This window comes from Lynx rufus, unplaced genomic scaffold (assembly GCF_022079265.1).
Source record: "Lynx rufus isolate CCGP_SWC_20201006 ecotype Redwood Valley unplaced genomic scaffold, mLynRuf1.p SCAF_10, whole genome shotgun sequence".
In the NCBI taxonomy this organism is placed as follows: Eukaryota; Metazoa; Chordata; class Mammalia; order Carnivora; family Felidae; genus Lynx; species Lynx rufus.
Window position 1 is genome coordinate 32,049,880 of NW_025814824.1, and position 11,174 is coordinate 32,061,053.

Genomic DNA, 11,174 nt, shown 5'->3' on the forward strand with positions numbered 1-11,174 from the left:
TCAGATTCTGTGTCTCCCTCTCTCTCTGACCCTCCCCCGTTCATGCTCTGTCTCTCTCTGTCTCAAAAATAAATAAACATTAAAAAAAAAATTAAAAAAAAAAAAAGAGTCTCTTATGGTTTGCCTCCCTCTCAGTTTTTATCTTATTTTTCCCTTGCCTTCTCCTATGTTCATCTGTTGAGTTTCTCAAATTCCACGTATGAATGAAATCATATGATATCTTTCTCTGACTTACTTATTTCCCTAACGACTTGTTAATATTGAAAGGCTCAAGCCTGGTGACCTGAGCTAGGTTCTTACATAATCCTTCCTTGAGGCTGTGGCTGAATTGTGGTGGAATTTTGGACCACTCCTGCCTCATTTCCCCGCATGATAGCCCATAAAGCTCTAGAGGTGTCAATTCTTCCTCCTAGCAGATAAGCAATACCTATCAGTTCTTGTGGGTAGACCTTTATTGCTTCCCCTCTGGCAATGGCTTCTGGGCTTCAGGAGCAGAGCTACCACCCTCCACATCTTTTAAAATGCAGTATGTTAGAAATGCAATCAGTTTGCACCCACCAGCACCTCCCTCCTTCTCCAGTTCCCAACCAAAGCTCTGGATATTCACAAATCATTATGACTGCTTAATTTCAGACAATTCTGCTGAATTGCCTCTACATTTCTCTGGATTGGTAAATAGGGATGAGCCTAGCTGCCCACAACAGCTGCAAGCCCCAGTAACTATGAAAGCGTGGTCTGTATCTGCATCCCAACCTACACTGACTGGGTGGACCCAACAACGGGAAACTGTCTGTGGGGCTCTGAATTTTCCTTCTGTAGTGTCATATTCTCCGAGCCCAGGAACTAAAGGAAAACAGAGCCATTGCCTTGTTGCCAGGGCAACCAAGCAGGTGCTCTGAATCTGGTGGTTCTTAACAAAATGCTCAATTTCTCCTTGCTGGGAGGCAGAGGTTGTTTTAGCTAGGGCAGAAGTTAGATTGCAAGTGCTCAGAACTAGAACAGTGTTTGCCATACGGCATCAGGAGGTCAGACACATCAGCTAAATCAGACTCCATTAGGGAAAGCTTACATTGGAAAGCTGGCAAGACAAAGAACTAATACTTAACCCAAATCCAGAGGTTGAGATTGCAGAACCAGGGTTTGAGATTCAGGCAAACTGGAGTTCATTTTACGGGAAGGTAGAATGCAAAGAAAGGTATCCAAGGGCACTGCTGTAAAGAACCTCAATGTGTTTGTAAGTGAAACCAAGACAGTATGAAACATAAACATTTGGGGGCGCCTGGGTGGCTCAGTCGGTTAAGCGTCCGACTTCGGCTCAGGTCATGATCTCACGGTCAGTGGGTTCGAGCCCCGCATCGGGCTCTGTGCTGATAGCTCAGAGCCTGGAGCCTGCTTCAGATTCTGTGTCTCCCTCTCTCTCTGACCCTGCCCCGTTGATGCTCTGTCTCTCTCTGTCTCAAAAATAAATAAACATTAAAAAAATTAAAAAAAAAAGAAACATAAACATTTGTCAGCTTCATAGCAAAGTGTAGCCTTCTATCTCCTACCCAGCTCTTAGGTGATTTAAAATAGCCTTTGTTTCTAGTTTCAGGCCTGGGGTATACATGGTGAATCATATTATGGAAAAGCTCCTTCCTCAAGTTATGATATTATCTTGGTCTACTTTGGTCTACTTTGACCTCTGCTTCACCACAAACTTGCTGAAATCTTAAGCCCCTTCCTTCAGAAGGTCTTCTGTCCCAAAGTTTTGCAGATAAGCCTCAGACAAGGTCCTAATCAGCTCTTACTTAAGGCTCTGCGGACCTAAATGCAGTCTGACTGGCAAACAACCATACCAATAAACAAAAATCTAAATTCCTTGTCTTCAAGGCTTATCTCATCAGTTTCATCCTATTACCACAGCCTCCCATGTTTACCTCCTTTCAGCTTCACCAGTCTTTTTGTTCCTCAATCATCCCTACTTCCCACATCACCCATAAACCCAGGCCCTGCCCCAAATCCTGCATTTTATAGCTTTCCTTCCTCCATGCCACTCCCTATAGAATGAGGTCCACAGGCCAAGGGATGTGTCTATCAAAACCCAGTATCTCTCACTCTTCTAAATCACACATGAGATTGCTAGGACCACAGAAAGCTTTGTCCAAACAGCATCAAGCCTCCTCCTAGAGCCTGCAAGGACCTCTTCTGAGGTTTACCTTCCTGAGGCAACCACTCCCACTGGTATGTACATCTGTAGAGTCTGTGTTATAAGCATATCATGGAATATAATGAAATAAAAAATAATTATTAAATAACATGTTTGGTTAGGTCTGTCCAGAAAAAAAGGGTTAAATTAAAAGCAGTGTCTTCAACTGTGCCCTGAAGGTCAACTCATTAAGGCTCTGTTAAACTAGAAAGACAGGGAACCTCAGAGCTCAACTTTCCCCCAAGACACCTTGACTGGGCTCCCCTTCAGTCAATGGACTCTGGGTCTATTTAGTTCTAGAAACTGGGTGAGTTTTCATTGTAGCACTGATGTCAGTTTTCCAGCTCTCAAATTTTCTGTTATCCAAATCAAGCAATGCCTGATAGTTCTCCATGTATCTTGCCCCTAAAATCACTATAGGTACATCGCGGCCAATACACTCTAACTGCTATTCTGATTTTGATGTCCATTGTGTTAATTATGTACATCTTGCCTCTGAGAATTAAGTCCTGCCATAGGTGTCTGTCATTCTGGAATCCCATTATCCTCATTAATATTAGGCAGCCTAATTTCCATTCCACATTTACAAGCATCACTTGCAGAAAACAGGCACCACTAAGCTTCCTAAAGAAACTGGAATACCCAGCACTAGTATATTTCCTATTGTCTTAGAGATAGGAGTGAGCTCTGAGTCTTTCAGGGAACATAATCAGCAACAGGTTCTCAGGTTGTACATAGTAAATCCATTCTAATATTCTTGCCTTCCTGATCCATATGTCCTCACTGCTCAATATAATGCCAATACAACTGGCAACTTCACCTCACATACCCTGGGCCATTGTCATGACCAAGTTTAAAGAAGCCAACCTGGCAGTTTGTTTAGAGCAACTCTAGGTCCTGGAACATTGAATCCTGAGTCATGGAAGATACCCCCATACCTGTGACTTCTCTCCTGTCCAGCCTTATATTCCCCTGATCTATTCTCAAAATTCACTCCTATACATATTCCCTTGTTCTCTGCTAATATATGTAATGGCCAGATTCTGTCATTTAATAGGTAGTCTGTTTCTTCCCTAAGCAGGGACTGTACCTTTTCTCTCAGGCTATGCTGAATTATGACCCTGGTTATTGGCCTGGATGTGATGAGTTGTGGCAGAGGCAGCTTTTAAAGAGAACAAGTATCATCTTATTAGGCACCTGCTTTAGGTGAGGGCATTGTACAGATTTAGGAAAGGGGAGGGTGTTTTCCTTTAGCAAAGGAAACAGGTATATTCCACTGTCCCAGGAATATTTCAGGGAAATTTTTAGTTGAGGGTTCTTAGGTTTACCCATTTAAATATCCTCATAACAGATTTTTTGTGCCCTCTTTCCTACCTGGCTCCTGGTTTTAATATAGTATATACATATTAAGCTACAAATTTAAATTCCTTTATATCTTTACTGTGCTTATAATTAGAATCTGGATCTGATTTTCAACCCATTCTACCCTGAGGCCAGACTGCCATTGATCCTGCTGGTTTTCAGAGGATCCCTTAAGTTAGCCATTAGCTGCCCAGAGTATATAATTTTATTTTATTTTATTTTTCTTTAAGAATTCAGTTTTTTATTGAACAGTTTACAGAAGAGGTTTATTCAAAAAGACCAAAGCCTGTGTCATCATCAGACTCCTCTGATTCTTCTTTCTTTGTTTCCACTTTCTTCTCAGCTGGCACAGCCATGGTAGAAGGAGCAGTGCAGTGCCAGCTGCTGGGGCAGGTCCATCAACCCTACAGTGCAGATGAGGCTCCCAATATTGACATTGGCCATGGCCTTTGCAAGCAAGCCCATCCAGAAAGGTTCAACATTTATACCTGCTGCTTTAATAAGGGCATTGATCTTATCCTCCGAGACTGTCACCTCATCATCATGCAGGATGAGGGCCAGTAGAAGCAGGCGAGCTCCTAGACAGAGGCTATGGTGTGGGAGATTGCTGAGTGGGTGCTGCTGGGCCACACCCCAATGCAGATTTCCCTGGGAGGAGTAAAGATGGTGGAAAAGTAGGGGGGTTGGGATTTCCCCTCATCCTTCCAACACAGTTGTATCCAAGTTAGATCACTTGGAACACCCAGGAATTCAATCTGTGGAGTGGCAGAAGGATCTCTATAGGTGGAGGGAAATAAGCTTGGTGAGATAGAAGTGCATGTATGTGCATTCGGGGAGATAAAACAGCTTAGGCATGAAGGGGAGGGAACTGCTTCTGTGGAGAAACAAAAGGAAGAGAAAGACAGAGGGGATGTGAAATTACAGTATTGAAATATTATGAAGGAAAACCTCCCCGGACCAAGGACTGGGGAATGAGAAATACGGAGAGGCCAGTTTCTATTTTGCAAACAGCCCTAGGAGCTGAAATTTCAGAGGTTTCAAAAGTCTGACTTTCTTCAGGCCACAGTTTACAGAAGAGGCATGCACCTGATGGAGAAGGAGCCAGCCCTGGGGTGCTATAGCAATCTCAGGGGAGCACTGGGAGAGGACAGTCTCCTTCCTAGAGTTCTGTGGGAAGAGGGTATATTGCCAAGGATGAAAGGCCCTGCAGGCACCAGCCAAAGGCCTTTTATCTGCAGGGCACTACACCTGAACAGGGTTTGCGTGGTGCAGGGCCCTTTAAGGCATCGGGTTTCGAATGCCAGCTAAGCACCTAGAAGATGAAGGATAACTGTGGAGCCAGGCAAGCTGATCACACACGCCAGTTCTGAGAGGGCTGCCTGAATAGCATGGTTGGAGACACCCGGTCCACCCGGAAGGAGAGATTGGAGTGTTGCCATTTTTCTCCCCAGCAGCAACACATGGGACTTAAGGGAGCAGCACGGCAGCCCCCAATGGAGGCGGGACCTCTTACACCAAACCCCACCCCTCCTTGCATGGCAACTGCTTACTTGAGGAAGACTGACACTGAGCCAACCAGAAGGCCTCTCCTCAGACCAACACAGCCACTGGTCCCAGTCACCAAAAGACAACTGTTTTTTGTTTTTGTCTACCTGTTTGTCCATCTGTCAATTTGTCTGTTTGGTCTTCTCTTCTCTTTTCTTTTTCCTTCTACCCTCTTCTTTTTCTCTTTTGGAATAAGGTGCATAGTTTCTGATTTGTTTTTGGTCAATTCTTGTTACATATATACATACATATTATATTACATATATTATTACATATATACATATTATATTACATATATACATACACATACATATATACATACATATATAATATGTATGCATATATGTATGTATGTGTATGTATATGTATATACATATGTATGCATATATGTATATACATATGTATGCATATATGTACATGTATGTGTATATATATATATATACACACACACTTTTTTTTCCATTTTGTTTGTTTAATCAGGCATTTTTACTCTATTCTTTTTACACCTTTTCTATATCTTCTGCTTCTTTATTTTCCTTTCTCTCTCTGGATTAAGCATTATAGTTTGCTTGACTCTCTGCTTGGTCTTCTTTTCTTCCCTTTCATTTTTCTTTTGTATGGGATCAGGCTTCCCCCTCCTTTCCTGTTTTTCCAGGGTTACCTCAATGAACAAATCAAAGCACACCTAGTTGAAGGTCCAAATACTCCACCACTACTAGCAAGCAGGAGCTTTGCAGAGGACTGACCAGTGGGACAGAGCAGCCAAATACGCAACAACAGAGTGCATGCAACACACTTCAAAAACACTTCCTAAAGTGCCAGGCTGTGGACAGTGTGTGACCCCTTTTTAATATAGTAGTACTTGCAGGTGCAGGACATATAACAAGTTATTAAAACATGTAAAAGAGGGGTGCCTGGGTGGCTCAGTCGGTTGAGCGTCCGACTTCGGCTCAGGTCATGATCTCACAGTCTGTGAGTTCCAGCCCCATGTCGCACTCTGTGCTGACAGCTCGGAGCCTGGAGCCTGCTTCAGATTCTGTGTCTCCCTCTCTCTCTGACCCTCCCCCGTTCATGCTCTGTCTCTCTCTCTATCTCAAAAATAAATAAACATTAAAAAAAAATTAAAAAATAAATAAATAAATAAAACATGTAAAAGACAGAAACCTAGCCAAACTGATGAAATGGAAGAATTTGCCTCAAAAGAAAATTCAGGAAAAAATGACAGAGAATTGTCCAAAACAGATATAAACAATATATCTGAATAAGAATTTAGAATAACAATCATAAGACTAATAGCTGGGCTTGAAAAAAGCATAGAAGACAGGAGAGAATCTATTGCTGCAGAGATCAAAGACCTAAGAAACAGTCACAATGAATTAAGAAATGCTATAAATGAAATGCAAAATAAACTAGGTACAGTGACAGCGAGGATGAAAGAAGCAGAGGAGATAATAGGTGAAACAGAAGATAAAATTATGGAAAATGATGAAGCTGAAAAAAAAAGGGAAAGGAAATTACTAGATCATGAGGGGAAGAATTAGAGAGCTAAGTGATTCCATAAAACAAAACAAATCTGTATTAGAGAAGTTCCAGAAGAAGAGTGAGAGAAAGGGGCAGAAGGTTTATTTGAACAAATTATAGCGGAGAACTACCCTAATCTGGAGAAGGAAACAAGCAACCAAGTCCAGGAGGCACAGCGAATTCCCTTCACAATAAAAAAAACAGGTTAACACCATGACATATCATAGTGAAACTGGCAAAATACAAAGATAGAGAATTCTGAAAGCAGCTAATGGCAAACGATCCTTAACCTATAAGGTTAGTCACATACGGGTAGTAGCAGACCTATCCACTGAAACTTGGCAGGCCAGAAGGGAGAGGCAGGAAATATTCAATGTGCTGAATTGGAAAAATATACAGCTAAGAATCCTTTATCCAGCAAGTCTGTCTTTCAGAATAGAAGGAAAGATAAAGACTTTCCCAGACAAACAAAAACTAAAGGAGTTCATGACCATTAAACCAATGCAGACTTTGCTTCCCTGGAGAGATCAACTACTTTAGAGGCAGCTAAGGAAAATATGCTGCCCTCCACCTTGCATCTCCTCCCAACTAACCACAGGCAAAACTTCATTAATTGTGATTTCACTGCCAGGGATCATTTAATACCCCACTTACCACCAGAAATAGGATCTTTATTGTCTTTAGTTAAGTAGGTAACCCAACTCAAAAATTCCATCCTGAGGGTTTTCTTTTCAGGGCTAATCCTGGAATCCATTTTCTTAGCCTCAATTTCCAAAAAAAAAAAAAAAAACCCAGGGCCTGAGGCAAAAATTTTGTGCTAATGTTTTATTGGGGAGTGCAATCTCAGGGAAGCAAGAATGAAGAAAAAGAGGATTCCATCAGGTAAGGAGAGAAGGCAAACACAATAGTACATTACTTAGCTGATCATAGCTTCAAAAAGCACACAATGGATTACTCAGTGTCACAGGACCTCTCTAGAAAAGGCCATATGGAGCCACCATGTCTTGAAATCTTCTGTTAGAAAGAAAGATAGGCAATTTACCTGCTGATTCCTTCTTGTTTCCTGTTTTCCTTTACTCAAGTTTGCCCACACAGCATTAATGTCCCTGCACTTCCACATTCCCTCTGAATGTCCACTGGTTCCAGATGGATTAGACAAGACCCTAGAGTTACTGTGATAGCAACCAAGAACCATGGAACCTGTGGGGTTGAATCAATCTGAGAAGATCCATAAGCTATGTCTGGTACAGCCATAGCACAAATGGGGACGTGGGGGAAATATCATCTCACAACTAGAGCCATTCCAACTTATTATGAAAACTGCCAAAGAGAAACAAAGCCAGACTCTAGTTAAAGGCAGTAAAGACAGATTTACTCAATAACTACCGCAGTTGGGAAAAGAATCCACTATAAATTGAGTTTAGCTTTGATTCACGTAGAAGTGACTAGGCATTTTAAAGGGAGAATGAGGGAGTAAGGAAAAAGAATAAGTAGGAGCTTGACAGTCTGGAAAATGGGAGATTACAAAAAAGTCAGTAAGTTGGTCAATGTGAATAGGCCATCTGAGTTTGCTGACTGATACTTATCAAAGTTAGGCTTCTACCCTCTCACAGAGACTGGGAGTCAGTGGCCCTATTGTCAGGTGTTGACTGAAATAAACAGTAAATTATTTTGGCAGACTTGAGCTCTCCCAAGCAGGAACTTCCCAGGTATATGGCTTTGAGCTTGTAGAAACCTGCTAGAGTTTGTTCCAGTCTTGGGGGTGCTGGGAGACAGTGAATAAAATTGTTTATGCTGAGAGTCTGCAGTCTTTATAAACCAAGGTTGAGGCCTGGTGGAAAAGAGGTCTTAAGGGGACCCTGAATATGGTCAAGGAAAGAAACTCTGTCAGAACATCATGTACTACAGACTAAGGTGTCTGATACACAGCACTGTCTGACATCAGCCAATTCTCTAGTCGTTAAGTCCCAAATTATGAATACAAAAGCAAGCCTTATAAAGATGATGCCTTTTACTGCAATCCCTTTATCTTTTATGTCAACCATTTTTTTAACTTCTTGAGGGATGATAACAATTTTAAATGAAAAGATGTATATAATAAATCATTCAATAAATATTAGTTCCTTTATATGTTGAACTTCACTAAGAGACCCTCTGATACCAAATCTTTGTTCCCAAGGGTAATTCCCTCACCAAATGTCATCTTCAGTGAAGCCCTGGACTTTAAGCCTGAAGCTCATGTATATTTACTCCCACACTTCTCTGAGAAAGCTGAGGCCTTTAACACTTCCTGCCTGACTCACAGATGGAAGCCTCAGGCACCTTAAAATAAGACTCCTACTTCAGTCTCCTAGAGCCAGAAAGTCTCTTTACTTTTCAACCCTTCCCTGACCTCTGGGCATTCTCTCCTCCTAACATCCATTAACACCATCAGGCCAGCCTTGGCTTCCAGCCTTGGCTTCCTAGGGCCCTAGGTTGGCAAGAAAATTTCAGAAACATTCATCCCAGTGAAAAAATCATCTTCCTTTGCAGCTGACTACCACCTCTCAAACCCCCCCAAAAAAACAAAAAACCTGATAAAAATCCCCTTGCTCCCCACCATTCTTCTTTGCAAGACACTAGGTAGCTACACTGCAATTTAGTCAAGATTAATTAAGGCCCTAAACCTCTAAAAGTATTAGTAAACTAACTGTGGTTTTCTACTATCAAAAAAAAAAAATGAGTATTTTGTTGTTCTTGTTTTAGGAGATAATAAGCATTACCTCCTTATTATAAATTCAGGTTTTAGTATCATTGGCTTATAAGAGACATGGTTTTTAGAGAACAAATTCTTTTATTTACCTTACTGTAGGTTTATTTAAATTCTGTTTAATAGCAAAGTGACTTGGATAAAAACTAAAGTGAGATTGCCCCTATGAAATTGTTTAATACATAAGAAAGAATGTACTCCATATCAGAATGCCTAAAATAAAAAAGACAAGAAATAGTAAGTGTTGGCGAGGATATGGAGAAAAAGGAACCCTCATACTGAAAAGGCGGGCCTATGCCGGCAGACTCCATCTTGTTCTGTGTCCTTCACCTTGACCACACCTCCTCCCCTTGAGCAACTCCCCCCCCACCTGCCTAACAGGACTCGGACCCTTCCCCAGCCAATCAGCTGAGGCCACAGCCATTACCTCACCAACTGTTTCTAGGCCCCAATAAAACCTTTGTCCTTTTGAAACTCGCTCTCTCTCCCCGGTATCTCACCGCTGCGTCGGTGCAGGTAGGGGATTGAGCTCGAGCTAGCTCGAATAAAGGCTCTTTTGCTTTTGCATGGGCCTCTCTCCCTAGTGGTCTTTGGGGATCACGAATTCTGGGCATAACAATACACTATTGGTGGGAATGTAAATTGGTACAGCTGCTGTGAAAAGCAGAATGGAGGTTCTTCAAAAAGTTAAAAATAAAATACTATATAATCCAATAATTCCACTACTGGGTATTTACCCAAAGAAAACAAAAGAATAATTTGAAAAGATATGTGCACCACTATGTTTATTGCAGCATTACTTATAATAGATAAGATACGGAAGCAACTTAAGTGTCCATCAATAGATGAATAAATAATATGTGATATATATGACATATATATTACATGACATATATATTACATATATAACAAAATATTACACAGTCATGAAAAGGGATGAGATTGTGCTATTTGTGACAATACGGATGGACCTAGAGGATATTATGCTAAGTGAAATAAGCCAGACTGAGAGAGATAAATACCATATAATTTCACTTATATGTGGAATATGAATGAAAAAACAAAACAAATGAATAAATAAACAAAAAGCCCAACCATACATATAAATACAGAGAACAAACTGATGGTTGCCAGAGAGAAGGCAGATGGGAAGGATGAGCAAATTGAGTGAAGGGGTGGGAGATGAAAGTTTCTGGTTATGGAATGAATAAATCACAGCATAAGGAATATAGTCAATGATATCGTAATAGCATTGTATGGTGACAGCTACACTTGTGGTGAGCATAGCATAACATATAGAAAACTTGAATCACTAGGTTTTACACCTGAAACTAACAAAATATTGTATGTCAAATATACTCAAATTTAAAAATTAAAAAAAAAAATCTGAGTTACCTCTGAATCCTAATCCAACTCTGAAAAACCCTACCTGGTGTGCTTTTAGAGGATCTACTCCTTACTGCTAAGATGCATTTAAAATTTTCAAATATCTAGTTTTCAATTTTTTAAAATAAATCTGAATATTTAGATTGCCAAAATCTCTATCACAGAAAAGCTAGACCAAGAGAATTCTTTTCCAAAAAGTTGTCTCTCCAGAGTTAATCAAGGAGGGATTAATCAAGGAGGAGAAATGACCTAGATGAGTTATTTTGTTACCTTAACCAAATTTTTTTAGAAGACTGTGGGTTAATTAGAACCATAAAATCTCATCCTTGAGTTAAATATTTTGATCTGATCACTTTGGTTGATATTTTGCAAATTCTTGGGACTTGCCCCAAATCAGAATATGTTAAAATGGTGTGTTAAGAATCT

General features: G+C 40.7%; 1 pseudogene; it reads right to left on the bottom strand.

Moving 5' to 3' along the window:
• Positions 1 to 3,813: 3,813 nt before the first annotated feature.
• Positions 3,814 to 5,084, bottom strand: LOC124524229 (60S acidic ribosomal protein P1-like; annotated as a pseudogene).
• Between the last annotated feature and the right edge of the window lie 6,090 nt (positions 5,085 to 11,174).